Source organism: Saccopteryx leptura, chromosome 3 (assembly GCF_036850995.1).
Source record: "Saccopteryx leptura isolate mSacLep1 chromosome 3, mSacLep1_pri_phased_curated, whole genome shotgun sequence".
Lineage (NCBI taxonomy): Eukaryota > Metazoa > Chordata > Mammalia > Chiroptera > Emballonuridae > Saccopteryx > Saccopteryx leptura.
The window spans coordinates 152128275-152156132 of NC_089505.1; the positions used below are offsets into that span (position 1 = coordinate 152128275).

The 27858-nt window shown below is 38.7% G+C and overlaps 1 protein-coding gene and 1 non-coding gene across 7 annotated transcripts in view; one reads left to right on the forward strand and one right to left on the reverse strand.

Moving 5' to 3' along the window:
* ZZZ3 (zinc finger ZZ-type containing 3) overlaps positions 1–27858 on the reverse strand; it is a 118162-nt gene that overhangs the window by 30073 nt on the left and 60231 nt on the right. The gene's annotated exons all lie outside the window — the stretch shown is intronic.
* Positions 11810–11885, forward strand: TRNAV-GAC (transfer RNA valine (anticodon GAC)). Its single transcript has one exon. It is a non-coding gene; the product is annotated as a tRNA-Val (tRNA).

The window sequence follows — 27858 nt, forward strand, 5'->3', positions numbered from 1 at the left end:
TAATGCATAATCTTGGAAAAGATCCTACTGGGGTGAAAGCAAACATTTTGGGGGATATAAGGAAAATTTTAGATTGTGGGTTGTATCATTTAATGTATCAACGACAAACTGCTGAGTGTAAAAAGGTATTTAAGGGTATACCGGAGAATGTGCTTGTTTTCAGGAGATATATACTTAAGTATCAGTCTACAACATATTTTTAAATGACTTAACAAAAAAGTTTTAAGTATATTGGGTGAGGAGGAGGAGGAGGGAAAAGGAATACAGAAAATGAATGCTACAAAATGTTAACAACTGATGAATACAGCTAAAGGGCATACAGATGCTTATAACTGTTCTTTTAGTTTCCTAAATTTTATAATTTTCCTAAACAAAAACGGAGAAATGAAGAAGCTATTCACTATGCTTTGCTGCTGGAAATGTGCAGCTCGGTTATCATATGAATACTGACCTTGATTAAACACACTGAAGAAAACCAGCATATAAGGTACATGAGAATAAATGTATTAGTTCAATTTCACTGTAATAAGAAAAGGGAAGTGCATATAGAAAAACACTCAGATGAGTTAACCAATATGTTTTCACCTATGTGCACATGCATAAAAGCACACATGTATGCATTGGTGAAGAGAAGAAAATAAGAGAAAGAGGAGCAAGACATACATTAGATTTTATTTTCAACAAGGCAAAACTATGCAGGAACTGGTTCTCAAGAATAACAATTAGGCCTGTGGTGCAGCAGATAAACCGCTGACCTGGAATGCTGAGGTTGCTGGTTTGAAATCCCAGGCTTGCCCAATCAAGGTACATAGGAGAAGCAACTACTACTACAAGTTGATGCTTCCTGCTCCTCCCCTAATTCTCTCTCTACTCTAAAACCAATAAATGAAGATCTTAAAAAAAAACAAACGATTAACAATTAGGCCACTCATTTGTTTGTTAAAACAAATTCCATCCCAGCAATTTACTAGTTGTGTAATCTAAGTTTGAGGGAAAATGTCTCAATCTAAATAGGCCATTTTAATCAAGTGAGATATTTCTCCTTTCTGCAAAATACTGAGTTCAATAGGTATATACATAATTGAACAGAAATTTTTATGTGAGTAGCACACACACTTAAAAAATTATCTATATGGTGAAACAGGAACTGTATAGTGGATACTTTTCTTCATGAAGGGTTTTAAACACTGAAACTACAGAATCTACAAACTCAATAATTCACTGTAAATTCAATAATTCACAATGATCTCTCACTCACTCTCAATGAAAATAAAGAAATCATTAAAGGGTGATCAAAAAGGCTTCTATGATCATCTGTGTCAAGAGAAAAACTAACATCTTAGCTTCTGAAGGCATTCCAGGTACAGAGTTCAACTCTGTATAAAATAAGATAAACGCTTAATTAAAAATAAGAGGAAGAAGAAAAAAAAACATGCACTTGTTCATTTTAAAAGCATGGAAGAACCAGTAACACATTAAGATTTTTTACTAACAGACCAAAATCTAAATGAAGGCATAAATCAGGATAGTCAAATGGAGCACAAAACTGCTTCGGGCTTGTGGGCAGGCACTGAACCATGCTAGCCTGAGTTCAATCGTCTGTATTTCACATGGCTAGGGAATACATGTCAAAGTTACCAAGGAGTAGTCTAATAGGAGAGCCTCTTCCATTAAGCTGCCAACGCTACTCCTAACTTCCATCCCATAGGAGAGCTACTTTGGAACTGTGGGGGAAAAGCAGATAAAAATTTACACCATAAAAAGCTATTACCATAAGATAGTCCTTGTATGAATCCACTGCCCCTAATCTTATTACCTAGGTGGTCTAAAAGAACTAAAGCCGTGACAATAGTTTAAAGCAGAGATTCCCAGACTGGTACAAACATCACTATCCCCTGTCAACATATCCACTGAAAAAAATGCAATTTTCTCTGGAGGACTACATCTCCACTGTAGGCATCAAAGACAACCAATAAATAATTTTCCAAAGAAAGTGAACAGCTCACATTTTTAAATTACCAAGCACATAAGAAAACAAGACACAAAGAATAAGAATAAAAGACAACTTGAAAATAGCTACAAGGAATAGGAAACTACAAAAACTGAGCATGTAGTTTTGAAAAGAAAGCAAATTCAAATTTTAAAAACATAGTAATTAAAAGTTCAATGGTAACAAATTTCCACTTCCTAAAAATATAGATAAGGAAAAAATCCTTCATTGAAGACAAGCTGAAAAAAAAAAATCTAAAAATGTCCTGGTCAGATAGCTCAGTTGGTTCCAGCATCATCCCAAAGTGCATAAGTTCCCAGTTTGATCCCCGGTCAGGGCACATACAGAAACAGATCAATGCCTGTCTATCTCCCTTCCTCTCTCACTAAAATTAAAAAAAAAAAAAAAAGTTTAAAAGCTCTTAAAAGTATCAAAGAGCTAAGAAAATCATGAAGTATTGCCAGTCAAGATCCACAAGAAGATGGAAACAGCAAGTTTATTAAAACACATTTGGGGCCACTTTTGCCCTGGAGCAATTTACTGATCCAGAAGAGGTGACTGAGAAGCTGAGCAGTGCTTCTGATAACCTGAAATGGTAGAAGATCAAAGTTGGAGTCTAGAGCTAAACAAGGGGAGAGAGGTTCTGGGAAACTCAGCTATGCTTTGGCCTGGGATCCTGAAGAGCTACACCCTAGGAAGGAGGTGAACAAGAAGTAAATAGCCCTCTCAGAGAAGACTACAATCCTGTTTGTACTTAAGTTATAAGGACGAAGAGACACATATGTAGACAGTTCAGGTGTAGGCAGTAACACCAAGAAATCCTTGAATATATGTAGCAATATGTATTTTAGCAGCCTTATTTATGACCTAAACTCAGAAACAACTAAAATGTCCACCTAAGCAGAATAGATAACTGTGGTATAGGAATATAGTAGAATACTGTGCAGCAATGAAGACAAACTATATCTAATTATATCAACACAGGTGAATATCAAAATGATAATGTATCACAAAAGAGTACAAGCATGATTGTTCAAAAACTTAACTACTCAGACCAGGTGGTAGCACAGTGGATAGAGCGTCGGACTGGGACACAGAGGACTCCGGATCGAAACCCGAGGCCACTGGCTTGAGTGCAGGTTCATCCAGCTTGAGTGCGGGGTGGTTGGCTTGAGCATGGGATCATAGGCATGACCCCATGGTGGCTGGCTTAAGCCCAAAGTCACTGGCTTAAGCAAGGGGTCACTCTCTCTGCTGTAGCCCCTCGGTTAAGGCACATAAGAGAAAGCAATCAATGAACTAAGGAGCCACAACAAAGAACTGATGCTTCTCATTTCTCTCCTTTCCTGTCTGTCTGTCCCTATCTGTCCCTCTGTCACACACACACACACACACACAAAAAAAAAACCCTAAACTTTATTGTTTAGGGTACACACATAGATGGTTTAACCTTTTAATACTAAAAAATAATTTTAAAAAAGATAGTGGTTATCTTTGAAAAGAGAAAGGGGGTATAACTAAGAAACTATTCACTGAGGATTTCTGCAATGCTGTTAATATTGTATTTCATAAACTTGGTGCACTGTGGTTCAACAACTATAAGCTATTTGATTTCAGCTATTCTATGTCTATGTATAGATATTTCATTACTGTCACATGTATGAGATATTACACCATTTTTTAATTTTTCTTTTTCTTTTTTTTTTTTTTTTGTATTTTTCCAAAGCTGGAAACGGGGAGAGACAGTCAGACAGACTCCCGCATGCGCCCGACCGGGATCCACCCGGCACGCCCACCAGGGGGCGACGCTCTGCCCCTCCGGGGCGTCGCTCTGTTGCGACCAGAGCCACTCTAGCGCCTGGGGCAGAGGCCAAGGAGCCATCCCCAGCGCCTGGGCCATCTTTGCTCCAATGGAGTCTCGGCTGCGGGAGGGGAAGAGAGAGGCAGAGAGGAAGGAGAGGGGGAGGGGTGGAGAAGCAGATGGGTGCTTCTCCTGTGTGCTCTGGCCGGGAATCGAACCCGGGACTTCTGCACGCCAGGCTGACGCTCTACCACTGAGCCAACCAGCCAGGGCGCACCATTTTTTTAAAAGGGAAAACTTTTGAAGAAGTAAATGTTACAGAGAGATCGCATCTATACTTTTTGAACTTTATTTCAGATTCACATAAGAGTCCTGGCTCAAGCCCCAACACTATCAGCAAGTAACTATAGGACCTATTTAAGTCATTAAACCTTGGGTCTTAGCTTCTTCAACTATGAAAGGAGAATGGACTAGAAAAGTGACTGTCAAAAGCTTTTTTCAAAGTAAAACATTTCAGAATTGAAATATACTTATTCAACTTTGGTCACTCATCATTACACATTCTTCCTGAGTTAAAAAATGGACTCACTTTATATTGTATACATAAAGCAAGCATTAAATCAGTTTTCTTCATATAAAATTGTAAGACCTGAGTTCATCAGCTCTGCCTACTGTGAAAAGTATGCCAATTAAATGCTCAGAGGAAGGCATTTAGATTATCTAAGGGATTAAATTTCTCCTACTTTACAATGTCTACTCATTCTACATTAATGACTTTTCTCTCAGAGGTTACTTCCAAAGAGAAATCACCTGGAATATAATGGCTGTGGTTTATAAAGGGACTGTTCCTTAGTTCACTGAATAGTATACTTCCTGAAGGTAGGAATTTTTAGGTATACATACCTATCCCTCTAGTTTTTAAAGCGTACACGTTGTCTTATTATATTGTGCCAACCTTTGAGAAGAAAACCATTTTCCTACTTCTTTAACATTGTCCCATAGCGTATTAAGGTTCAGGAGACATGAAAATGAAAACAAACACCACAAAATATAAGCTGAATAGCTATTTGGATGGATGACTTTTCAGTGGTTAAACAATTGTACACCAAACACTATTTTAATGGTGTGTATCCTCGTGAATTCCATAAGTATGCTAAAGGAACACACAGCCTCAATTTTTTTTAAAACCTAAAACTTAGATGGACATAAGAGGGAGGGAAAAACACACTTACCAAATTCATGGATGACATGAAACTGAAAGGTAATACTGCAGATGAAAAAAATCAGGATTAAAAATAACAAGCCAGAATACTAGACAAGATGCCTTTAACCTCATTAAAAAAAATCTGGAACTGAACCACAAAACATGAACTTGCCTTGATAGGCGCAAAAACCCGTGAGCCTTCCAGCTGATCCTAAGTTCAATTATGAGGTTAAAGTGTAAACTGGCTGCTCAAAAATATATATTAGCTTGAACTTGTATAAACACATTCAAACACTTACCAAGCATGCTGACTGTATACAGCATTTCCTGAGCCATTCTTAAGGATACATATAATCAATATGCAGCCCTACCATCAAGATCATTACAATTTATGTAAGAGGGTGTATAAGTATATATATTGGTAGGTGCTTATTTAAATATTGACAAGAAAGCTCACCGAATTCCTATTCAATTCCTAAAATTTTTAAGAATTACAATTAAGGTATACAAGAGAAAAAAAACATGTAAAATTTAGCTTACATAGCAGGTTATAAACAAAGTGATCATTCCAGGGAGATGCAATTATTTCACATAAGATATAAAAACCAGGCCCTGGCTGGTTGGCTCAGTGGCAGCGTTTTTATGCCTGACCAGGGGATGGAGCACTGAATAGAGTGTCAGTCTGGAATGCTGAGGACTCAGATTTGAAACCCCAACATTGTGTTGCCTTAAGCACAGGCTCATTAGCTTGAACACAGGATTATAAAAATGACCCCATGGTCGCTGCCTTGAGCTAGGGGTCAATGGCTCGGCTGGATTCCCCGGGTCAAGGCATATATGAGAAAGCAATCAATGACAACTAAGGTGCCACAACTATGAGTTGATGCTTATCTCTCTCCTTTCCTGTCTGTCTGTCTCTCATTCTCTTGCTTAAAAAAAAAAATTCCACAGATTATTCTGAAATGTGTCTGGGATAAAGTACCAACTACTGCAATACAGAGCAACTGCAAGTTTTGAACAATGATGACACACAAGAAAATATCTCCACTTGGAAGGCTACTCTGGCTGCAATGGGTAAAATAAACTTGAGATGAAAATGGCGATGGAAGGGGTATAGAAAGCTATGTAGCTGGTGTTTAAGGTTACATTCTGATGCCATCTTTATTTTTTATTTTTTTTACATTCTGATGCCATCTTTAACACTTGAAGTATATCCAGAAGTTGTTAACTAGCTAGACTTCTGACTAGCAGAAATGTTAAAGGAACACAGCAGAAGAGAGCGTATTAAAACTGTCTTCAACATATGAGCACCTGCTATTTAGAACAGAGAACAGCCATACATTCTAAGTCACCCCAAGGAAAGATTTCATAACATAGTGAGTTCCCTGTCCTAGGATTGTTCAAATACATACTGAATGACCACCAATCACAGATGGTACAGAGGTGTTATATCAGGTGGAAGTTTGAACTAGATAGCCATCAAGGGCACTAGACAGGTTCTTAAGGATACTAGCAAAGAGAATCAAAAAACAAGGGGAGCGTCTCCCCTTGTTTAGCTCGACTCCAACTTTGATTTTCTACCATTTCAGGTTATCAGAAGCACTGATCAGCTTCTCAGTCACCTCTTCTGGATCAGTAAATTGCTCCAGGGCAAAAGTGGCCTCAAATATGTTTTAATAAACTTGCTGTTTCCATCTTCTTGTGGATCTTGACTGGCAATACTTCATGATTCTCTCTTAGCTCTTTGATGCTTTTTTTTTTTTTTTTTGTATTTTTCTGAAGCTAGAAACGGGGAGGCAGTCCGACAGACTCCTGCATGCGCCCGACCGGAATCCACCCGGCATGCCCACCAGGGGGCGATGCTCTGCCCATAGGGGCGTTGCTCTGTTGCAACCAGAGCCACTCTAGTGCCTGAGGCAGAGGCCATGGAGCCATCCCCAGCGCCCGGGCCATCTTTGCTCCAATGGAGCCTTGGCTGCGGGAGGGGAAGAGAGAGACAGAGAGGAAGGAGAGGGGGAGGGGTGGAGAAGCAGATGAGCACTTCTCCTGTGTGCCCTGGCCGGGAATCAAACCCGGGACTTCCGCACGCCAGGCCGATGCTCTACCACTGAGCCAACCGGCCAGGGCCATTTGATGCTTTTAAGAGCTTTTAAAGTTTTTTTAATTTTTATTTATTTTTACTTCATCTAAAAAGGCTATATAGCCTGACCTGTGGTGGTACAGTGGATAAAGCATTGACCTGGAACACTAAAGTCACTGATTGAAACCCCAAGGCACATACAAGCAGCAACTACTACTGCAAGTTGATGCTTCCCACTCCACACCTCACCTTTCTCTCAATCGCCTCTAACATTTTAAAAATAATTAATTGAAAGCTATATATGCTATGACTGCACTTATATGCCATTTTATAATTGTGAAACTACCAAGTCAGTAAAAATATCAGTAGTTCCCGAAGTTGAGGAAAGAAGAAACGGTAGAGTATATGATGCAAAGATTATTTTTTATACCAGTGAAATACTGTGTGATACTATAATGTTGGACGCATGACATTATGCATTTGTCACACCCATAAAACTTTAAAGCATAAAGAATAAACTTTAATGTACAGAAATTTTTAAAAATCATCTATAAAGTTAGGGGATCCTACAAAGCAATGTGACACAAGGATGTAACTGCTTTATAAATATATGAAACAACCTCACTGAGGGAGTTGAAGGAAAAGATTCTGATCTAGGTAACTTTTAAAAAGAGTGACATCTCTTTGTCCAGGTTTGCCAGTGCTGGAGTGAGAATTTGAAGTTAAGCAGAGGTCCTGACCAGGTAGCTCACTTGCTTGGATTGTCATCCCAATATGTCAAAGTTGCGGGTTCAAGCCCCAGTTAGGGCACATACAAGAATCAACCAATAAATGCATAAATAAAACAAACTGATGTTTTTCTCTTTTCCTCCCTTTAAAATCAATATAAAAACTTTAAATAAATAAAAATAAGCAAAGAAAGGAGGCTACAATGATCCCATGTGGTAATATAAAGGATTAGCAATGAAGTAAAAATATAAATTCACATTTAGTTAGTAAAGGTACAGATGATTACATATAGAAAGTTATAGATATGTGCATATGTACAACTCCCCCAGAGTAGCAATGAGCATACTAAGTACCCAAATGCTTTCTCAAATAAAAGGAACAAGAGATTCTTGGAGAGACAGCTGATTCTAGAACAGGGGCAGGAAATATATAAGATGAGCCTAGAGCATTTTGAAGTAATAGAAAGTAAGAAATTGCTCAAAAAACACACACACACAACAAAAAACCCACCATAATGGGACACAGGAGCCAACAGAAAGATTTCTAATGGCCAAAACTAGAACAGTTTGAGCAAAACAAAGTAGTACTAACTTATAATCCAAGGTATAAAAATATTTAAGTCCATATTAATATAATAAAAAAAATAATTTCCCACACAGAGCTCCAAATAATTTATGTAGATACTCTGCCCTCAAGGAGGGAGAACATAAGTCCCTGCTCCCAAGTGTGGGCTGTGCAGTGACTTCTTTCCAAAGAATACACTATGAACAGGGAGAGAAAAAAGGGTAACTCTACAGTAAAGAAAACTAACAAATACAACCTCAGCCAGGCAATCAAGGTCAACATCAACAGCAGTAAGTCATATTAATATTGTATACTCTTGTTACAATGTGATAAAAATGATACTGGACCTCTGTAGTCTTCCTCCCAATGACTCAAAACTCCAGTCTAATCATGAGAAAATCACCAAATCCCAATAGAGAGAAAGTGATATATAATATCTGACCAGTACCCTCAAAATTGCACAGGCCATCAACAAGGAAAGTCTGAGAAACTGCCAAAGCCATGGGGAGCCTAAGGAGACATAAAAACTAAATGTAATGTGATATCTTAGGTGGGATTCCAAAACAGAAAAAGAAATTTAAGTTAAAACTAAGACACTCTATTAAGTGGGGTCTTTATTGTATTATATGTATTAGTTAATTAGAATGTATATAGTTAGTAACATGTCAGTTTGTTAATTATAACAAATATCAATATATTAACGTACGATGTCAGGAGAGGAAACCGAGTACAGGATCTATGGAAATTCTCTGGACTTTTCTAATTTTTCTGTAAATGCAAAACTGTAATAAAATATAAAGTCCATTAAAAAAGAAGAGTTTTATAAGGTGCTGCAATGAAGAATTGATGCTTCTCATCTCTCTCCCTTCCTGTCTGTCCCTCTCTCTATCTCTATCACTAAATTAATTAATTAATTAAATTAAAATGCTTAAAAAAAGTTTTGTAATTTCTTCAATGAAGTAGCAAAAATTTACCAACATACCCTCAAGATTGATATGCAAAGCACAGTAATAATAATTTAAAACTTTTATAACGAATACCTGACCTGAGAGTCAGGACACATAGAACAAGGCAACTCTGCCACTAACTCTGAAATCTTGAATATGATCTTTACTGGCCTAGGGTTTACATCTATAAATTGACAGGGCTAAAAACTGCTTCTGAAACAATTACATTACACCAATTATAAAGTGTTAAATCTCTTTAAGTAGATCATAACAGTAAACAAAGAATTTTGCTGTAGTTCTCATTTCCAAGAGAAAAATAAACGCCAGGTTAAATTACATGGACAATTAGCATAATAGCTCTGCCATATCTACCCCTAGGAGTTGACTGCCATCACTGAATCTAGATCTACCCTAGTCATCCATGAATTAAATGATTAATTAACTACTGTATGTTCATCCTAATGTAGCAAAGTAAAGGTAACGAGGATGAGTGGTTGTAAAAATCTGAAGTGAGTAGTTCACACAGTTATGATAGGAAGGGGGAAGAGCCTAGGATGTGCCTTCACTTAAAAGTTTCAAACCTCACATGATATTCATGTTGATCTACTTTCACATCAAAACACAACTTCAAATTCTAACCATAACCAAAGTTATAATCCAATTCTAATATAGCAAATCAAATGTAAAAAGACCTTTAATTCTTCAGAGCAGCCAGCGTGAATGAACAGGGTGCCAGGAATGAAGACTACATAGCATGGTGGCAATAGTAGAGGCACTCAGAGCCATCACAGCCTCCATAGGTGCATCCTCAGTTGCTCCCTCTTCTGTTTCTCTCCTTGCTTTCATAAATGATGACCAGCACACCAAATAATTCAGGGAAGCCTTCTTTCCATTTAACAAAAAATTGGCAATACCATCACCACAGTAAATGAACTTTGGGATAGTTAGGGGTCACTTAAAATTAAACAGATGCAAAATTACAGAATATAATCAATGAGGACAGTCTATAGCAGTGTGATTTCACAGAATTTCTTACTATAATGATTAGAAAAATGAGAAAGGGGAAAAAATCCATAAAATATTCTGAATTAACAAGGATGGCAACGATAAAATCAATGTGGAGAAACTATATCACGCACAACAAACTTGGTCCCTAGTTTTAAGAAATTCACAACCTACAGTTAAATTCACAATTGCTCCATTTCTGTATTAAGCACTAAATAATGCACATGAAAAATGGCTCTAGTTGTTCTGAAATTTTTCATAGCCAAGTTTATGAGTTACATCTAGTTCAAGTTAGTGAGATGAAAAAACATCAATTTCATTTATAATTTTATTTTTGACAGAAAGAATATATATTTCACCATGTTATATTCCCCCACAAAACTTGATTAAGAATTTTAGTAAAAATTAAATATCCTCTAAAAAGAATGTCACTGAAGATATTCTGCAAACTGTTCAAAAAGTTAAGTTGCAAAAATATTCTGAGCAATGACGGTTGAGCCCAGCAGAGAGGCACTATTATCTGAAAGGTGAAAAGCATTCTATTTCTTTTTGCTTTTTAAATAAAGTTTAGCAAATCAATACCTTACATTCACATTCTACCCATTATAACCACTATGTAATCCCTGCATGTCAAAGCTTCACCCAAATGATTTCATTTTTTAACTACTTATTTTTAATCACACATTAAAAAATAACCATAACATAATACCTTCTTAAGAGCTTTAACGTCTGTATATATTATACACTCTGATAAATTGTATCTTATATTTTAACTCAAAATATTCTCATTAATTGGCCAGGCTAATTTCCTATCCTTGCTCTTGTAAAATCATAATTCCTTTCCCCCAATAGTTTTTTCTTTAAATAGTCAGTATTTGTACTATATTATATTGCCTTCACACAGCTTCCCAGTATCAGTCTCAGTAAGAAGAATACTCATAGGTCTAATTCCCTAGAATCCTTTGGTGTTCTTAGGAATATCAATCACACATAAACTGTCCAATTACAACATGACATAATTTACCTAAACCAAATTTGTTTCAAGACTGTTAAGTGAATGCCATCTGAGAACTGTAGTTTTTCTAAATATAAGGTCTACCGGAAAGTTCTGTCTGTTTCTATCACAAGTTTCGACACGTAAGCACATTTATTTGACGCATGTGTGCCTCTCTATTTTTATCACTTAATGTATACATACTGACATAGCAAATTAACTAAAACAAAGTTGATTCATGTTAGTCTTATGTGTGAAGCGATAGTGTACCCATGACTACTGATAAAGTTCATTTACGCCATCTGTAATTTTTACGAATTTCAACAAGGAAAAAATGCTACAGAAGCATGTCTGTCACATCCACCATATTTTAGCACCCTCCGACTATCACTTGTTTTTGTCCTTACAAAATTTTTTGAAGGGCAAAAAATTCAAAAATTAGTAAGATATCAAACAAGCACTGGTTCACTTTTTCGCATCAAAAGATAAAACATGGCCCTGGCCGGTTGGCTCAGTGGTAGAGCGTCGGCCTGACATGCAGAAGTCCCGGGTTCGATTCCCGGCCAGGGCACACAGGAGAAGCACCCATCTGCTTCTCCACCCCTCCCCCTCTCCTTCCCCTCTGTCTCTCTCTTCCCCTCCCGCAGCCAAGGCTCCATTGGAGCAAAGATGGCCCAGGCGCTGGGGATGGCTCTGTGGCCTCTGCCCCAGGCGCTAAAGTGGCTCTGGTCGCGGCTGAGGACGCCCCGGAGGGGCAGAGCATCGCCCCCTGGTGGGTGTGCCAGGTGGATTCCGGTAGGGCGCATGCGGGAGTCTGTTTGACTGTCTCTCCCCGTTTCTAGCTTCAAAAAAATACAAAAAAAAAAAAAAAAAAAAAAAACATTTTTCAAAAATGGGATATACAAATTGCCCTCACGCTGGCAAGAAATCATTAATAATAATGGCAATTATATTACTTAATAAAAGTTTATTGATGGTAAGAAAAATTTGTATTTTGTTTTATTCCAAAAACGGACAGAACTTTCTGGTAGACCTTATATATTATTAGGATTCTGTAACCTGTCTCTACTTCACGAGATAATCTGGTACTTTCTTTAAAAGCTCCATCTAAATACTAAAGCAAAAAATTAATGATTGATCAGTAATTAGCTTTTCCTTGTTAAAAATACTGATTTCCGTATTTTTTAAAACTAAAACCTCTATTGTTAAAAAACTAGAAATTGTGGTATATGCGTCTAATATATTTATACTTCTTATAAATAAATTTGAATTACGCTTTACTATACACTTTTAAATACATTACAAACATATGTGAAGAACCCCAGTAACATGCAAATAGCATTTTCCTCCTATCTCCCAGTGGATTATCTCAAGCATCTCTGGTATGCACATACCTAACCCATACATTTTATTTTTTGGCATTCTTTATTGTATTAAAATTCACATAATATAAGGAGCATGTGAGATCTTACTCCTCGGCATATGTTGTCAGTTGGGCTCAAATAAACTCTTAATAAAAGAACATTCACATAATATTAAATCCACCATTTATCCATTTTAAAGCATAAGTGGTATTTAGTACATTCACAGTGTTGTAAAATGTAGAATTATGTCATTCCTTTTTGTGACTGAACAGGATTCCATTGCAACAATATTACTTCATTTTGTTTATCTATTAATCAGTTTATGGACATTTCAACTTTTCCCACCTTTTGAATACTGTGAAGAAGGCTGCCATGAACATCTGTGTACAAGTTGTTACTTGAATAATTGTTTTTCATTCCTTTCAGTAGAACTGATGGATCATACAGTAATTTTATGTTTAACTTATCAAGAAACTGACAGATGGGTTTCCACAATGGGTACACCATTTTATTTTACATTTCCACTAGTATTGTATAAGGCTTCTATTACACATTTTATAGACAATGTACTGTTCAAGAATACAATTTGACCCAAAATAGAAAATAGTCAGTAATGGGCATGTTTTGCAGCCCATCCATTTTTAAATTATTTCTGAAAGACATTCTTGCCAAAAGAATATGCCAAGACAGACTTAACTTCCCATCCCTCACCCCCACTAATCCACAACTGACCATATATTATTTTGCCAGGGATAGAAACCTGACCCTGGTGAGTCAACCTACTAAACAGCCAATAACCAGGTTGCTTTAAGTTTACAGAATGTGAAGAGGTTCTGGAAAAGAAAGGTCATGTAGGTCTGGGACCAGGATAAGCACAGTGGGAAGATATTATTACCATTTACAAACTGAACTTACCAGGGAAAACAAAATGTGTGCAAAAAAAATAGTAGAAAGAGAAAAACCAGTCTGTACTAAAAGAACCAGCCAAGGCCCTGGCCAGTTGGCTCAGTGGTAGAGCGTCAGCCTGGCATACAGGAGTCCTGGGTTCAATTCCCGGCCAGGGCACACAGGAGAAGCGCCCATCTGCTTCTCCACCCCTCCCCCTCTCCTTCCTCTCTGTCTCTCTCTTCCCCTCCCACAGCCAAGGCTCCATTGGAGCAAAGATGGCCCGGGAGCTGGGATAGCTCTGTGGCCTCTGCCTCAGGCGCTAGAATGGCTCCAGTTGCAATGGAGCAAGGGCCCCAGATGGGCAGAGCATCGTCCCCTGGTGGGCGTGCCAGGTGAATCCCGGTCGGGCACATGTGGGAGTCTGTCTAACTGCCTCCTCGTTTACAACTTCAGAAAAAAAAAAAAAAAAAAAAAAAAGAACCAGCCAAGGTAAGAGAGTAATTAAATAATGACAGGAAAGCCTGGTTAGGCTATATTTCCTGACCTTGGATATTCATAAGACTATTTGAAATAATTGTTTATTTGAAATAAATATTTATTTGACATACTTTGAATGGGTTTCTGATTTCTGCAACCAACAAGTTCTTGCTAAAAACAAGCTCTGACTACTTTGACTTTATTTCCCTTGTAGGTTCTAAATAACCTGAAGAGGTTTCTTACCAGTTATTGCATTTATGATATTGAATACTTTCTGAAGTAACATACAAAGGCTTCACAGGAAATTTTTTAAAGTATATGTAATTCTTTTAATCCACATTTCCTTCAAACAATGTCATTTTTAAATTTTTTCTAGCACGTACTTGAAAATGTAAGTTTATACAGAAAAAGCTGAGTAATATCTTCTATTGAAGATCTTTAAATAGGACAAACAGAGACAAACTTCTCTCAAGTCTTTCAATTCAATAAAGACAATCTGAACCAAATTCTTATCATTCTGTATGCTTTCTAAAGCCTAATAGCAAAACTCTAGTCATAAAAATGTATTTGAAACCATATAAAACATACCAATCATACTTTTATAATACAGTAACTCTCTCTCTTCCAGGTCTGGTATTAACAACTGAGTTTATATTTTACATGGCCACGTAAAAACATTATTTTACCACCAGGTAATGTATTCAGACAACCATCTCTGATCATGAAATACACCCTTCTATGCACACTCCCCCCCCCCACTAATATCTCTCCCAATTCTTTAATTAAATGAAGTATGTGAATATGTATTCATTTTTTCTTTTGAAAAATCTAAAATCTAGTTTGTTGGGGATTTTTTGCTTTTATTTTTAGCAAGAGAGAAAGGGAGGAGAGGCATCAACTTGTAGTTGTATCACTTTAGTTGTTCATTAATTGCTTCTCATATGTGCTTTGACAGGCGAGTTCCAACTGAGCCAGTGGTCCCTTGCTGAAGCCAGCGACCTTGGGCTCACTGGCAAGCCCACACTAAAGCTGGTGAGACTACCCTCATGCTAGGTGAGCCTGTGCTGAAGCTGGCAACTTGGGGCTTCAAACCTGGGACGTCAGCATCCCAGGTCAATGTTCTATCCACTGCACTACCACCAGTCAGGCTACAATTTTGATTTTTTTCAGGTAAAAAAAGGAAGTCATCACTAATTCTAACTCATTAAATTCAGAATCTTAAAAATCAAACAAATGGTATAAAAAATTTTTACTGTGAAAAGCATACTAAATTTTTCTCTGACATTTTCAAAGCAGGATAAGGCTTGGCATCTCTCCAATGATACATCAACCAAATAGAAATGCATGTTTCCCTTAAAGAACTAGAGGTCTATTGTACGTGGTTACAGAAAATTATAATTTGTCATGATAGAACACAAAAGGACCAATTCATCAGTCTTGGAAAGATTTCTTAGAGAATATTATGTTTAAATTGAGACAGCCCTCTCCCTTTGCAGAAAGAGAAAAGAAGATAACCAGGAAAATGGGGGCAAGGGTGGACTAGAACAGGCAGTAAGGCATATGAGAAAGTCTAAAGTAGAACAATCAAGAAACTAGAGGCTGAATCTGTTTACATTACAGAGTGAGAGGTACAGAGTAAAAAAGAATGTTTAAACATCATGCAGTAATTCAAAATTAGATTTTATTCTAAGGCATAGTGGCCCAATACGGAAACAGTACGTGAGCACCACAGAAAGCCATTAAGGAAGCATTTCCAGTAATTGAGAAAAGAGATGTTAGTGATCTAAATTTTTAAAAGCTGCACTGAGAAGAAAGCAAGCAAGCTGAATCAGTAATATTGGTAGGAGCAGATGGAGGGAGTACTCAAAACGTAACTGAAGGAAACTCCCACTTTTCTAGACTGGCCAAGTGAAAGACACTACCAGTTAAGTAAAAAGATGGGTGTGTGTGAAGGAAGCTCAATTTTAGACTTGTTCCATTGAGTTTACTGGGAAACAGGGTAAATGGAGATAACCTGATAATCAGTCTGAAGCTCAAGAGTAATCTGATTGGAGATACTCATTTGGAAATCTATCAGTATATAGATGGTAATTTAGCTACAACAGTGAGAACAACCAGATAGAGCATGCAAAATAAATAGAAAGTCAGTAGCTGAAACCTGAATAGTCCAAAAGTAATTGGCAGGCAGAAAAAAAGGAATTCAAAACCATATATCTATATAGACATATACATATATAAACATATAACATATAAACATATACATGTCTATATATAACATTAATTAGAAGTACAGAAACCAAATCATGCCAACTTTTCTTTATAAGTGAGAAAACTGACAACCAAAAAAGTTAGATATTTCCTGAGAATCATACTGCCTGCTAAAATTGAAGGGGATTGGAGCATTTCTCATATCTACTCCAACCTTTGTAAACATTGTGCAAACAGAATTTTAAAAAATATTTCTAGTCTAGTTTAAATGCAACAGCATTTTAAATATAAAAGCATGAGATTACTGACTTAAAAAACTAATTATGACATACAATATTACATGTTTCAGTTAACTTCACTCTTCACATCCATGTTTTAAAATGTTTATTAAAGAACATACTTTAGAAAAGCTATAGCACATATACACAATGGAATACTATGGGGCCATGAAAAAGAAGGAAATCTTACCTTTTTCGACAACATGGATGGACATGGAAACTATTATGTTAAGTGAAATAAGCCAGGCAAAGAAAGAAAAATATCATATGACCTCACTCATTTGAGGAATCCAATGAACAATGTGAACTGAGGAACGGAATTGAGACAGAGGAGGGATCAAAGGGACCAGAGGGAAAGAGGACAGAGGGAAAGGGGATGATAGGATGGGATAAACCTGAAGGGAAGGGGGAGCGCACTATGTGGGGGGGCAAGGGAGATGTTGTGGGGAATATGGGGGAGGGGGGATGCATTCGGGGCAACACTAGAATCTATGTAAACACAATAAATTAAAATCAATAAAAAAATAGAACATACTTCAGATATAGATGTAATCTCTTTCAATCTCAGTTCAGCCTCATTGCCAATAAACTACTAACACGATCCTTTCCCTCCAACTAAAAGTTTAATCATGATAAAATAATCTTATGCTCTTATAGTCTGAGAACTGTTAGTTAAAATATGATAAAATACATTTAAAAGTGAAGGGAGCCTGACCAGGCGGTGGCGCAGTGAATAGAGCATTAGACTGGGTTGTGGAAGGACCCAGGTTCGAGACCCCAAGTTCACCAGCTTGGACCCAAGGTCGCTGGCTCGAGCAAAGGGTTACTCGGTCTGCTGAAGGCCCATGGTCAAGGCACATATGAGTAAGCAATCAATTAAAACTAACGTGTCGCAAGGAAAAACTGATGACTGATGCTTCTCATCTTTCTCCGTTCCTGTCTGTCTGTCCCTATCTACCCCTCTCTCTGACTCTCTCTCTCTGTCCCTGTAAAAAAACAAGTGAAGGGAAAAGAAAATGTAAAACAAGTAAAAGGTAGCAAAAAATACTTAAAGTTCTCTAACTTAGCACAAATGGTAAAAAATTATAGTACCAGAGAAAATAAATTTCTACAAAATGTTCAACATTAAAATTATTTTTTCTTATACATGCCTTGACCAGAGATCAAACCCACAACCTTTGGCATAGTGGGACAATGTTCTAAGCAACTGAGCTACCCGACCATAATTTTTTTTAATTTATTGATTTTAAAAAGAGATGAAGGGAAAGAGGGATAGGAGAGGAATAGAGGGAGAGAAGAGAGAAGGAGAGAGGAGAGATGATGAGAAGGTGAGAAAAACAGAGGGAAAAGTAATGGGAGAGGGAGAGAGGGAGAAGGGGAAAGAGAAGAAAGAAAAGACAGAGAAACATCAATTTGTTGTTCCAGCTTATTTATGCATTAATGGGTTGATTCTTCTATATGCCTGAACCGGGTATCTAACCCACAACCTTAGCAGATAAGACTCTAAACAAACTAGTACCCAGACAGGACATTCTACATTTAATTTCATTTAAGAAAAAAAATTTGGCCCTGGCCGGTTGGCTCAGTGGTAGAGCGTCGGCCTGGCGTGCAGAAGTCCCGGGTTCGATTCCCGGCCAGGGCACACAGGAGAAGCGCCCATCTGCTTCTCCACCCCTCCCCCTCTCCTTCCTCTCTGTCTCTCTCTTCCCCTCCCACAGCCGAGGAGCAAAGATGGCCCGGGCGCTGGGGATGGCTTCTTGGCCTCTGCCCCAGGCGCTAGAGTGGCGCTGGTCGCAACAGAGCAATGCCCCGGAGGGGCAGAGCATCGCCCCCTGGTGGGCAGAGCGTCGCCCCCTGGTGGGCGAGCCGGGTGGATCCCGGTCGGGCGCATGCGGGAGTCTGTCTGACTGTCTCTCCCCGTTTCCAGCTACAGAAAAATACAAAAAAACAAAAAACAAAAAAAAACAAACAAGAAAAACAATTTTTTTGCAAGAAACTGCATTAAGTGGAGAATCATTTAAAAAAGAATATTCGGGCTCAGTGGTAGAGCATCGGCTTGGTGTGCAGGAGTCTCGGGTTCAATTCCCGGCCAGGGCACACAGGAGAAGCGCCCATCTGCTTCTCCACCCCTCCCCCTCTCCTTCCTCTTTGTCTCTCTCTTCCCCTCCCGCAGCCGAGGCTCCATTGGAGCAAAGATGGCCCGGGCGCTGGGGATGGCTCCTTGGCCTCTGCCCCAGGCGCTACAGTGGCTCTGGTCACAACAGAGCGACGCCCCGGAGAGGCAGAGCATCGCCCCCTGGTGGGCGAGCCGGGTGGATCCCGGTCGGGCGCATGCGGGAGTCTGTCTGACTGTCTCTCCCCGTTTCCAGCTTCAGAAAAATACAAAAAAAATAAATAAATAAAAATCTGGCTCTCAAAAGAAATTTCAATCGTTGTACTGTTGATATTTGGCTCTGTTGACTAATGAGTTTGCCGACCTCTGACGGATGCACAAACACAAACACACAGGGCAGTGCAAAATCGGGAGGATTATCTCAGATGCCAACATCTCCCCTAAGCAACAAATAAAGTCCAAAGTGAGTAGAAGGAAGGAAATAATAAAACCCAGGGCAAAAATAAATAAAGTCTTAAAGAAAAACAATAGAAAAGATCAATGACATGAAGAAATGGTTCTTCAAAAAGATAAAGAAAATCGACAAAGCTTTAACCAGACTCATCAAGAAAAATGAAGAGATGACCCAAATAAATAAAATCAGAGATGAAAGAGGAAAAGTAACAACTAAAACCACAGAAACACAAAGGATTGTTAAAAAACAAAACCAAAAAACTATAGCCTGACCAGGCAGTGGTGTAGTGGATAGAGTGTCGAACTGGTATGCAGAGGACCCAGGTTTGAAACCCCGAGGTCGCATATTGAGTGTGGGCTCATCTGGCTTGAGTGTGCATTCACCAACTTGAGCGCGGAGTCCTTGGTTTGAATGTGGGATCATAGACATGACCCCTTGGTCGCTGGCTTGAGCCCAAAGGTTGCTGGCTTGAAGCCCAATGTCGCTAGCTAGAGCAAGGGGTCACTCGCTCTGCTATAGCCCCCCAAGGCACATATGAGAAAGCAATCAATGAACAACTAAGGTGCTGCAACAAAGACTTGATGCTTCTCATCTCTTTCCCTTCCTGTCTGTCTGTCCCATTCTGTCCTTCCCTCTGTCTGTCTCTCTCTCTGTCACACACAAACACACAAAAAAACTATATGCCAACAAATTGGACAATCTGGATGAAATGGATAAATTCCTAGAACATACAATCTTCAACAAACAAATATCCTGAATCGCATGGTTTCACAGGGAAATTTTACCAAACATTTAAAGAAGAACTAACATCCATCCTTCTCAAACAATTCCAAAAAATTCAAGCGGAGAGAAGACACCCTATTTCATTTTATGAGGCAGCATTATCCAAATCCCAAAACCAGATAAAGACTTACAAAGAAAAAAATTATAGGTCATATCCATGATTAACATAGATGCTAAAACCCTCAAGAAAATCACACTACTCACCAAAATTAGGGGATCAGGGAATGTGCAGATACTCCAGTACTTTCAGCCTTTTGTATAGTGCATTTTCACCAATGAAATAAAAGTTGGTTTTAGATCTCATTTACATAATCAAACAACTTTCTTTGAATTGTTTGCTTTTCAGATGTTCTTGTTTAATAAAAGAAATCAAATGCTTTTTTTTATTGCTTCATATTCACTTTAAAATATCCCCTAATTTGTTGTGAGCAGTATAGTAGTAATCCATATCCAGTAGTAATACATTTAAAAAATCATATACTGTGATCAAGTAAGGTTTATTCCAGAGATGCAAGATTGGTACACTATCCTCAAACCAACAAACATGATACACTACATAAACAAAATGAAAGAGAAAACCACATAATCAGATCAACAGATACAGGAAAAGCATTTGATAAAATCCAGCACCTGTTTATGATAAAGATTCTCAGCAAAGTGGGAAAACAGGGAACATACCTCAAGGTAATAAAGGCCATATATGACAAATCCATAACCAACATCATACTCAACAAACAAAAACTACAAGCATTTCCCTTAAGATCGGGAATAAGACAGGGATGTCTGGTCCTGGCTTGGGTAGCTCAGTTGCTTAGAGCATTGTCCCAATAAGCCAAGACTGTGGGTTCAATTCTCAGTCAGAGCACATACAAGAATCAACCAATGAATGCATAGTGGAATAACAAACTGGTAAACTCATGTTTCTCTCTCTCCTCCCATTCCTTAAAAAAAGAAAAAGAAAAAGGGATATCTACTCTTATTCAACATAGTACTGGAAGTCCTAGCTGCAGCAATCAAACAAGAAATAGAAAGCATCCAAATGGGAAAACAGAAAGTTAAAACTGTTATTGTTTGCAGATGACATAATACTGTACGTAGTGAAACCCTAAGGATTTCACCAAAAAACTACTAGAATTGATAAATGAATTAAGTAAAATAGCAGGACATAAAATATATATCCAGAAATCAGCTGCATTTATATACACTAATAATGAACTATCGGAAAGGGAACCTAATAAAACAATCTCATTCAAAATTACTTCAAAAAAATAAAATACCTAGGAATAAATTTCACCAAGGAGGTAAATGACCCGGACTCAGAAAATTATAAGACACTGAAGAAAGAAACTGAAGAAGATAAAAATAAGTGTAAGTATATACCATGTTCACTGATAAGAATTAAATCATTAAAATGTCCATACTACCCAGAGCAATCTATAGATTCAACACAATTTCTATCAAGATACAAAAAATGTATTTCATAGAACTGGAACAAGTATTCCAAAAATACATATGGAACCAGAAAGAACCTCAAATAGCCACAGCAATTTTTTAAAGTTTTTAAAAAAGATTTTATTTATTGATTTTAGAGAGAAAGAGAGCGAGAGAGGAAAGGAGGGAAGAGTGAGAAGCAGTTGCTTCCTTTATGTGCCTTGGCTGAGATAGCCCAGGACTTCAAACTGGCAACCTCCACATTCCAGGTCGACGCTTTACCCACTGCGCCACCACAAGTCAGGCAGCCACAGCAATCTTCAGAAAGAATGACAAAGTTGGAGGAATCATGCTACCGGATATCAAACTATACAACATGCATGATACTGGCATAAAAACAGACATACTGATTCAATGGAACAGAATAGAGCCCAGAAATAAAACCACGCCTCTATAATGAATTAACACTTGAAAAAGAGGCAAAAAATATAGAATGAGGTAAAGATAATCTATTCAATAAATAGTGCCGGGAATATTGGACAAATACATGAAAAAAAAAAGATACATGGACCACCTTCTTAAACTATACATAAGAATAAACTCAAGGCCCTGGCCAGTGGTGCAGTGATTAGAGCACTGCCCCAGAGCAGCAAAATCACCAGTTTGAGATCAGGGTCACCAATCACTGGGTCGTCGGCTCAATCTCAAGGGTGCTGGCTGTATCCAAGGGCACCAGTAAAAGCCTATTCAGGGCACATAAGAGAAGCAATCAATCCCACAACTAAGTAGAACAACAAGTTGATGCTTCTCTCTCTCTTTCTCTCTCCCTTCCTCCCTCTCTTGCTTTCTCAAAAAGAAAAAAAAAAGAAAACCCAAAATGAACTCAGAATGGATTAAGACCTAAATGTTAGATGTGAAACCACAAAAATCTCAGAAGGAAACATTGGCAGTAAAACACCGGATATTTCCCATAGCATTGTTTTATATGACATTATCTTCTTGGGCAAGGGAAACTAAAGAAAAAAAAAAACAAAAACTAAAAAATGGGCCTACATCAAACAAAAAAGTTTGTGCACAGCAAAGAAAACCATCAACAAAATAAAAAGATAACCCACTGAATGGTAGAATATATTCACTGATATATCTGATAAGGGGTTAATATCCAAAATTTATACAGAACTTTTAAAACAACACCCAAAAAAAGCATACAATCCAATTAAAAATGGCAAAGGACATGAACACTTTTCCAAAGATGGCCAACAGACATAAAAAAAAAGATGCTTACCATCACTAATATCCGATGCAAATTAAAACCACAATGAGATATCACCTCACACTTGTCAGAATGGCTATCAACAAACAAGTGTTGGCAAGGATATGGAGAAAAGGGAACCCTCCTGCACTACTGATGGGAATGCAGACTGGTGCAGCCACTGTGGAAAACAGAATGGTGTTACCTCAAAAAATTAAAAATGGAATTGCCCAGGCCCTGGCAGGTTGGCTCAGCGGTAGAGCGTCGGCCTGGCGTGCGGGGGACCCGGGTTCGATTCCCGGCCAGGGCACATAGGAGAAGCGCCCATTTGCTTCTCCACCCTCCACCCCCTCCTTCCTCTCTGTCTCTCTCTTCCCCTCCCGCAGCCAAGGCTCCATTGGAGCAGAGACTGCCCGGGCGCTGGGGATGGCTCCTTGGCCTCTGCCCCAGGCGCTAGAGTGGCTCTGGTCGCGGCAGAGAGACGCCCCGGAGGGGCAGAGCATCGCCCCCTGGTGGGCAGAGCGTTGCCCCTGGTGGGCGTGCCGGGTGGATCCCAGTCGGGCGCATGCGGGAGTCTGTCTGTCTCTCCCCGTTTCCAGCTTCAGAAAAATACAAAAAAAAAAAAAAAAAAAATGGAATTGCCCAGCAATTCCATTTCTGAAAATTTATCTGAAGGAACCCAAAACACTAATTCAAAAGAATATATGTATCCCTAGGTTCACTGCAGCATTATTTACAATAGCCAGGATTTAGAAGCAGTCCCACTGACCATCAGTAAATGAGTCAATAAAAAAGCTGTGGAACATTTACACAATGGAATACTATTCAGCCATAAAAAAGAAATCTTACCCTTTGTGACAGCATGGATGAACCTGGAGAGCATTATGCTAAGTGAAACAAGCCAGTCAGAGAAAGACAAGTTGAACTAACACTGAAATAGAGACAGACTCATAAATAGAGAGCAGGCTGATATCTATATGTGAGGGAGAAGGAGGACTGTGGGGCTGGAGGGGGTGGAGGGATTAAATAAAAAGAAAACAAAAACAAAAACAAACTCATGGACACAGACAACAGTGTGGTGATTACCAGGAAAGGGGACAAGGAAAGGGGAGGTGGTGGAGGGGGGTATAGGGAATAAATGGTGATGGAGACTTGCCTTAGGGTGGTGAACACATAATATAGTGCACAGATGATGTGCTGTGTAACTGTGCATCTTAAACCTGTATAATTTTGGTAACTAGTGTCACCCCAATAAGTTCAATAAAAATGTTTAAAAAAATGGGAGAGAATATCCTCAGAAATAATTCTAATCAACTTGGTTATTCTGATTTCCAAGTTTAAAAAGAACTAAAAGCAGTCAGTTACAAGAGAAGGGTGAGTTACTACAGGAAGGTACCATGACAACACAAGTGACTAATGAAAGCAAACAAAAATGAAGACAGCCCTGGCTGGTTGGCTCAGCGGTAGTGTCGGCCTGTCATGTGGAAGTCCTGGGTTCAATTCCTGGTCAGGGCACACAGGAGAAGTGCCCATCTGCTCCTCCACTTCTCCACCCTTCCCTCTCTCCTTTCTATTTCTCTCCTGCCCTCCCACAGCCAAGGCTCCATTGGAGCAAAGTTGGCCCAGGCACTGAGGATGGCTCCACGGCCTCCACCTCAGGTGCTAGAATGGCTTCGGTTGCTACAGAGCATTGCCCCCTAGTGGGCATGCTGGGTAGATCTCCGTCGGTTGCATGCGGGAGTCTGTCTCTCTGCCTCCCCACTTCTCACTTCAGGAAAAAAAAAAAAAGATGAAGAGAATTGTAAGAAGCCATAGAACTTAGAAAAGAACATAGAAAAGCCAAATTAAAAGAACATCAAAAAGCAGAGAAGCACAAACATAGGCAAAAACAGACCTATTCTAGCAGTGATGAAAGAAAAATATCACTACATAACCTGTATCAGCAAAAATAATAGTAAATCAAAGAGAAAAGGGTAATTATATTAATATACAAATATACTTGGATCACAGCAAAGAATCATTTTTAGAAAATACTGATGTTAGTTGAAGTTTAAAATATTGGTATTCCAAGAAAAAAAAAACAAAGAATTCACTGAATATCTTGACTAGTCAACGTTTATTCCATTTACAACCAAAAATATTAACTTAGGAGAGATATCTCCCTCCTGCCATTAACCTTTGTGTCAAATTAGTGAGGCCAATCTAGCAATTATATTTCACAGCTTTTTCTAATGAATCGAAAAAGTATACCAAGCATGAGTTTTTCCTAATAACCTCTGACTTTAATATACCTCCCCAAAAGATGTTTTGGAAATTACTCAAATCCTCTATTTAAAGTCAAGTTATAGCTGTAGCTGTAGTTCTTTTGTTTGTTTGTTGTTTTAAAGTGAGAGGAGGGGAGATAGTGAGACAAATTTCTGCATGCACCTGACCAGGATACATTCAGCAAACCCATCTAGGGCCAATGCTCTAATCAACCAAGCTATCCTCAGTGCCTGGGGCATCACTCGAAACTATACAGCAGGGGTCGGGAAACTTTTTGGCTGAGAGAGCCATGAACGCCACATATTTTAAAATGTAATTCCGTGAGAGCCATACAATGATCCGTGTACGTTACGCATTATCCAATAAAAATTTGGTGTTGTCCAGGAGGACAGCTGTGATTGGCTCCAGCCACCCACAACCATAAACATGAACGGTAGGAAATGAATGGATTGTAATACATGAGAATGTTTTATATTTTTAATATTATTTTTTTTATTAAAGATTTGTCTGCGAGCCAGATGTAGCCATCAAAAGAGCCACATATGGCTCACGAGCCATAGGTTCCCAACCCCTGCTATAGAGCCACTGGCTATGGGAGGCAAAGAGGGAGAGAAGGGGGATAGGGTAGGAGAAAGAAGCAGATGATGCTTGTCCTGTGTGCCCTGACCAGGAATCGAATCCAGATGTCCATCATAGCTTGTCTGGGTTGACACTCTATCTACTGAGCCACAGGTCAGAGCCTGTAACTGTAGTTTTTATTCCCTAGTTTGTACATGTCAACTATTCTTCACAGACACACCGACAAAATGCTTTTTACAATGAACATGAAAGTATTTCATTCAATAAACAGATTACTTACCTATAATGCTGCTTCTATGACAGACAAAACCAGATAATCATGATGACAATTGACAGAGTTTAAACTAGGGCTAAAGAATTTTGAAAACTGAGTGAGTACCCAAGATCTGCTCCATGAGAGCCTGACCAGGCGGTGGCACAGTGGATAGAGCGTCAGACTGGGATGCAGAGGACCTAGGTTCGAGATCCCGAGGTCTCCAGCTTGAGCGCGGGCTCATCTGGTTTGAGCAAAGCTCACCAGCTTGGACCCAAGGTCACTGGCTCGAGCAAGGGGTTACTCGGTCTGCTGAAGGCCCACGGTCAAGGCACATATGAGAAAGCAATCAATGAACAACTAAAGTGCCACAACGAAAAACTGATGACTGATGCTTCTCATCTCTCTCCATTCCTGTCTGTCTGTCCCTATCTATCCCTCTCTCTGACTCTCTCTCTGTCTCTGTAAAAAATAAATAATTAAAATTAAAAAAAAGATCTGCTCCATGAGAGATGAAATACCAGTGGTAATCAACCTGGTCCCTACTGCCCACTAGTGGGCATTCCAGCTTTCATGGTGGGCAGTAACGGAGCAATCAAAGTATAAATAAGATATATAGTAAGTTGTTTTATAAAGATTTATTCTGCCAAACAGCAAAAATCTGACATAAAGTACTTGGTAAGTAATTATTATTATATGCTTTAACTTGCTGTAACTCTGCTTTATAAATTTTATAAAGTAAAGTTATTTCTCTACTTTATAAATCAACATTCCTGTGGAACCGGTGGGCAGTTAGAAAATTTTACTACTAACAGATACAAACGTGAGTGGTAGGTATAAAAAGGTTGACTACCCCTGAAATAGACCATGGAATAAGTCCTTATTGGATGAGTTACTCACCTGGAATTCAGACTACAAATCAAAAGGCTGAAGCTTTAATCCTATTTCTACTAGCAATTTATCATGATTCTTTAAATAAACAACCTAAAAACCTTAGGACTTGCCTGGTCAAGGTACATACAGAAGCAACTACTATGAGTTGATGCTTCCCACTCTGCCCCTTTCTCTCTCTTTCTCTCGCTCTCTAAAAATCAATTAAAATTTTTAAATAAATAAATATTCTTGTAGTCAACAGACCAAATAATATTTTCATCTAAAAATTTATTTTCCAATGATTGCCTTGTGAATTGGAAGAAAATCTCTGAATGTTAAAACCTAGAACTAAATTCTTGCACATCTGGCTCTCCCTTGAGCCAGAACTTCAAAATATAGAGATCAATTTCAGTTGTTCTGATTCAAAAATAAGCAAAAAGGTCAATTCCCAAACAGGAAGGGCAATTCACAATTAAGCACATGATCTCGGTCAGTCTGGCTATTTAGGCCCAGAAGGGAGTCAATAGGTATCATCTACCACCATAACAGATTTCAACAACCTTGAGATCAAAGCATTTTAAGATAAAGATATTTCTTTTGATTCCCCACCCCCTAAATTTTGAGAAGGCACATGTGGTAAAACAATCTACAGCTGCACTCTTGCCAAAGGAAAAGATCCTCAATAGTCCCTTGCTCATGGTGAAGTTTTCCATTTGGAAAAATAAATACATAAAAAGCACATGTCCTGGAGAAGAGAGAAAACAGTGTATAAGTACCCAGAACATCTGCAGATTCATTTACCTGTCCTAAATACCATGAATTGGGTCTAAAGACAAGACTCTATACACAATATCTTTTCAAATATTTAAAGGGATTAGATGACCCTCTATGTGATATTCTTGCAAACAAGACAGATATGTTCCAGGCTAAATAAGATGAAGACGACTGCTGATTAAATAATTAGTATTAATTTAGAGCAGAACTGCAACTGGATTAAGAAGAGCTCTGTCCTCCTAGCTCCAAAGAACTACGCCATGCTCTTTGTTTTCTATTAATAACATATTTTTAAAACTAGCTACCAGGAGACACTCATTTCCTAGCGGTAGAGATAGTCATTTGTAGGCTGGGCAATGCCCTTTCCTAGTTTCAAAAGGCAATTAGAGCCTGACCAGGCGGTGGCGCAGTGGATAGAGCGTTGGACTGGGATGCAGAGGACCCAGGTTCGAGACCCCGAGGTCACCAGCGCAGGCTCATCTGGTTTGAGCAAAAGCCTACCAGCTTGAACCCAAGGTCGCTGGGTCCAACAAGGGGTTACTCGGTCTGCTG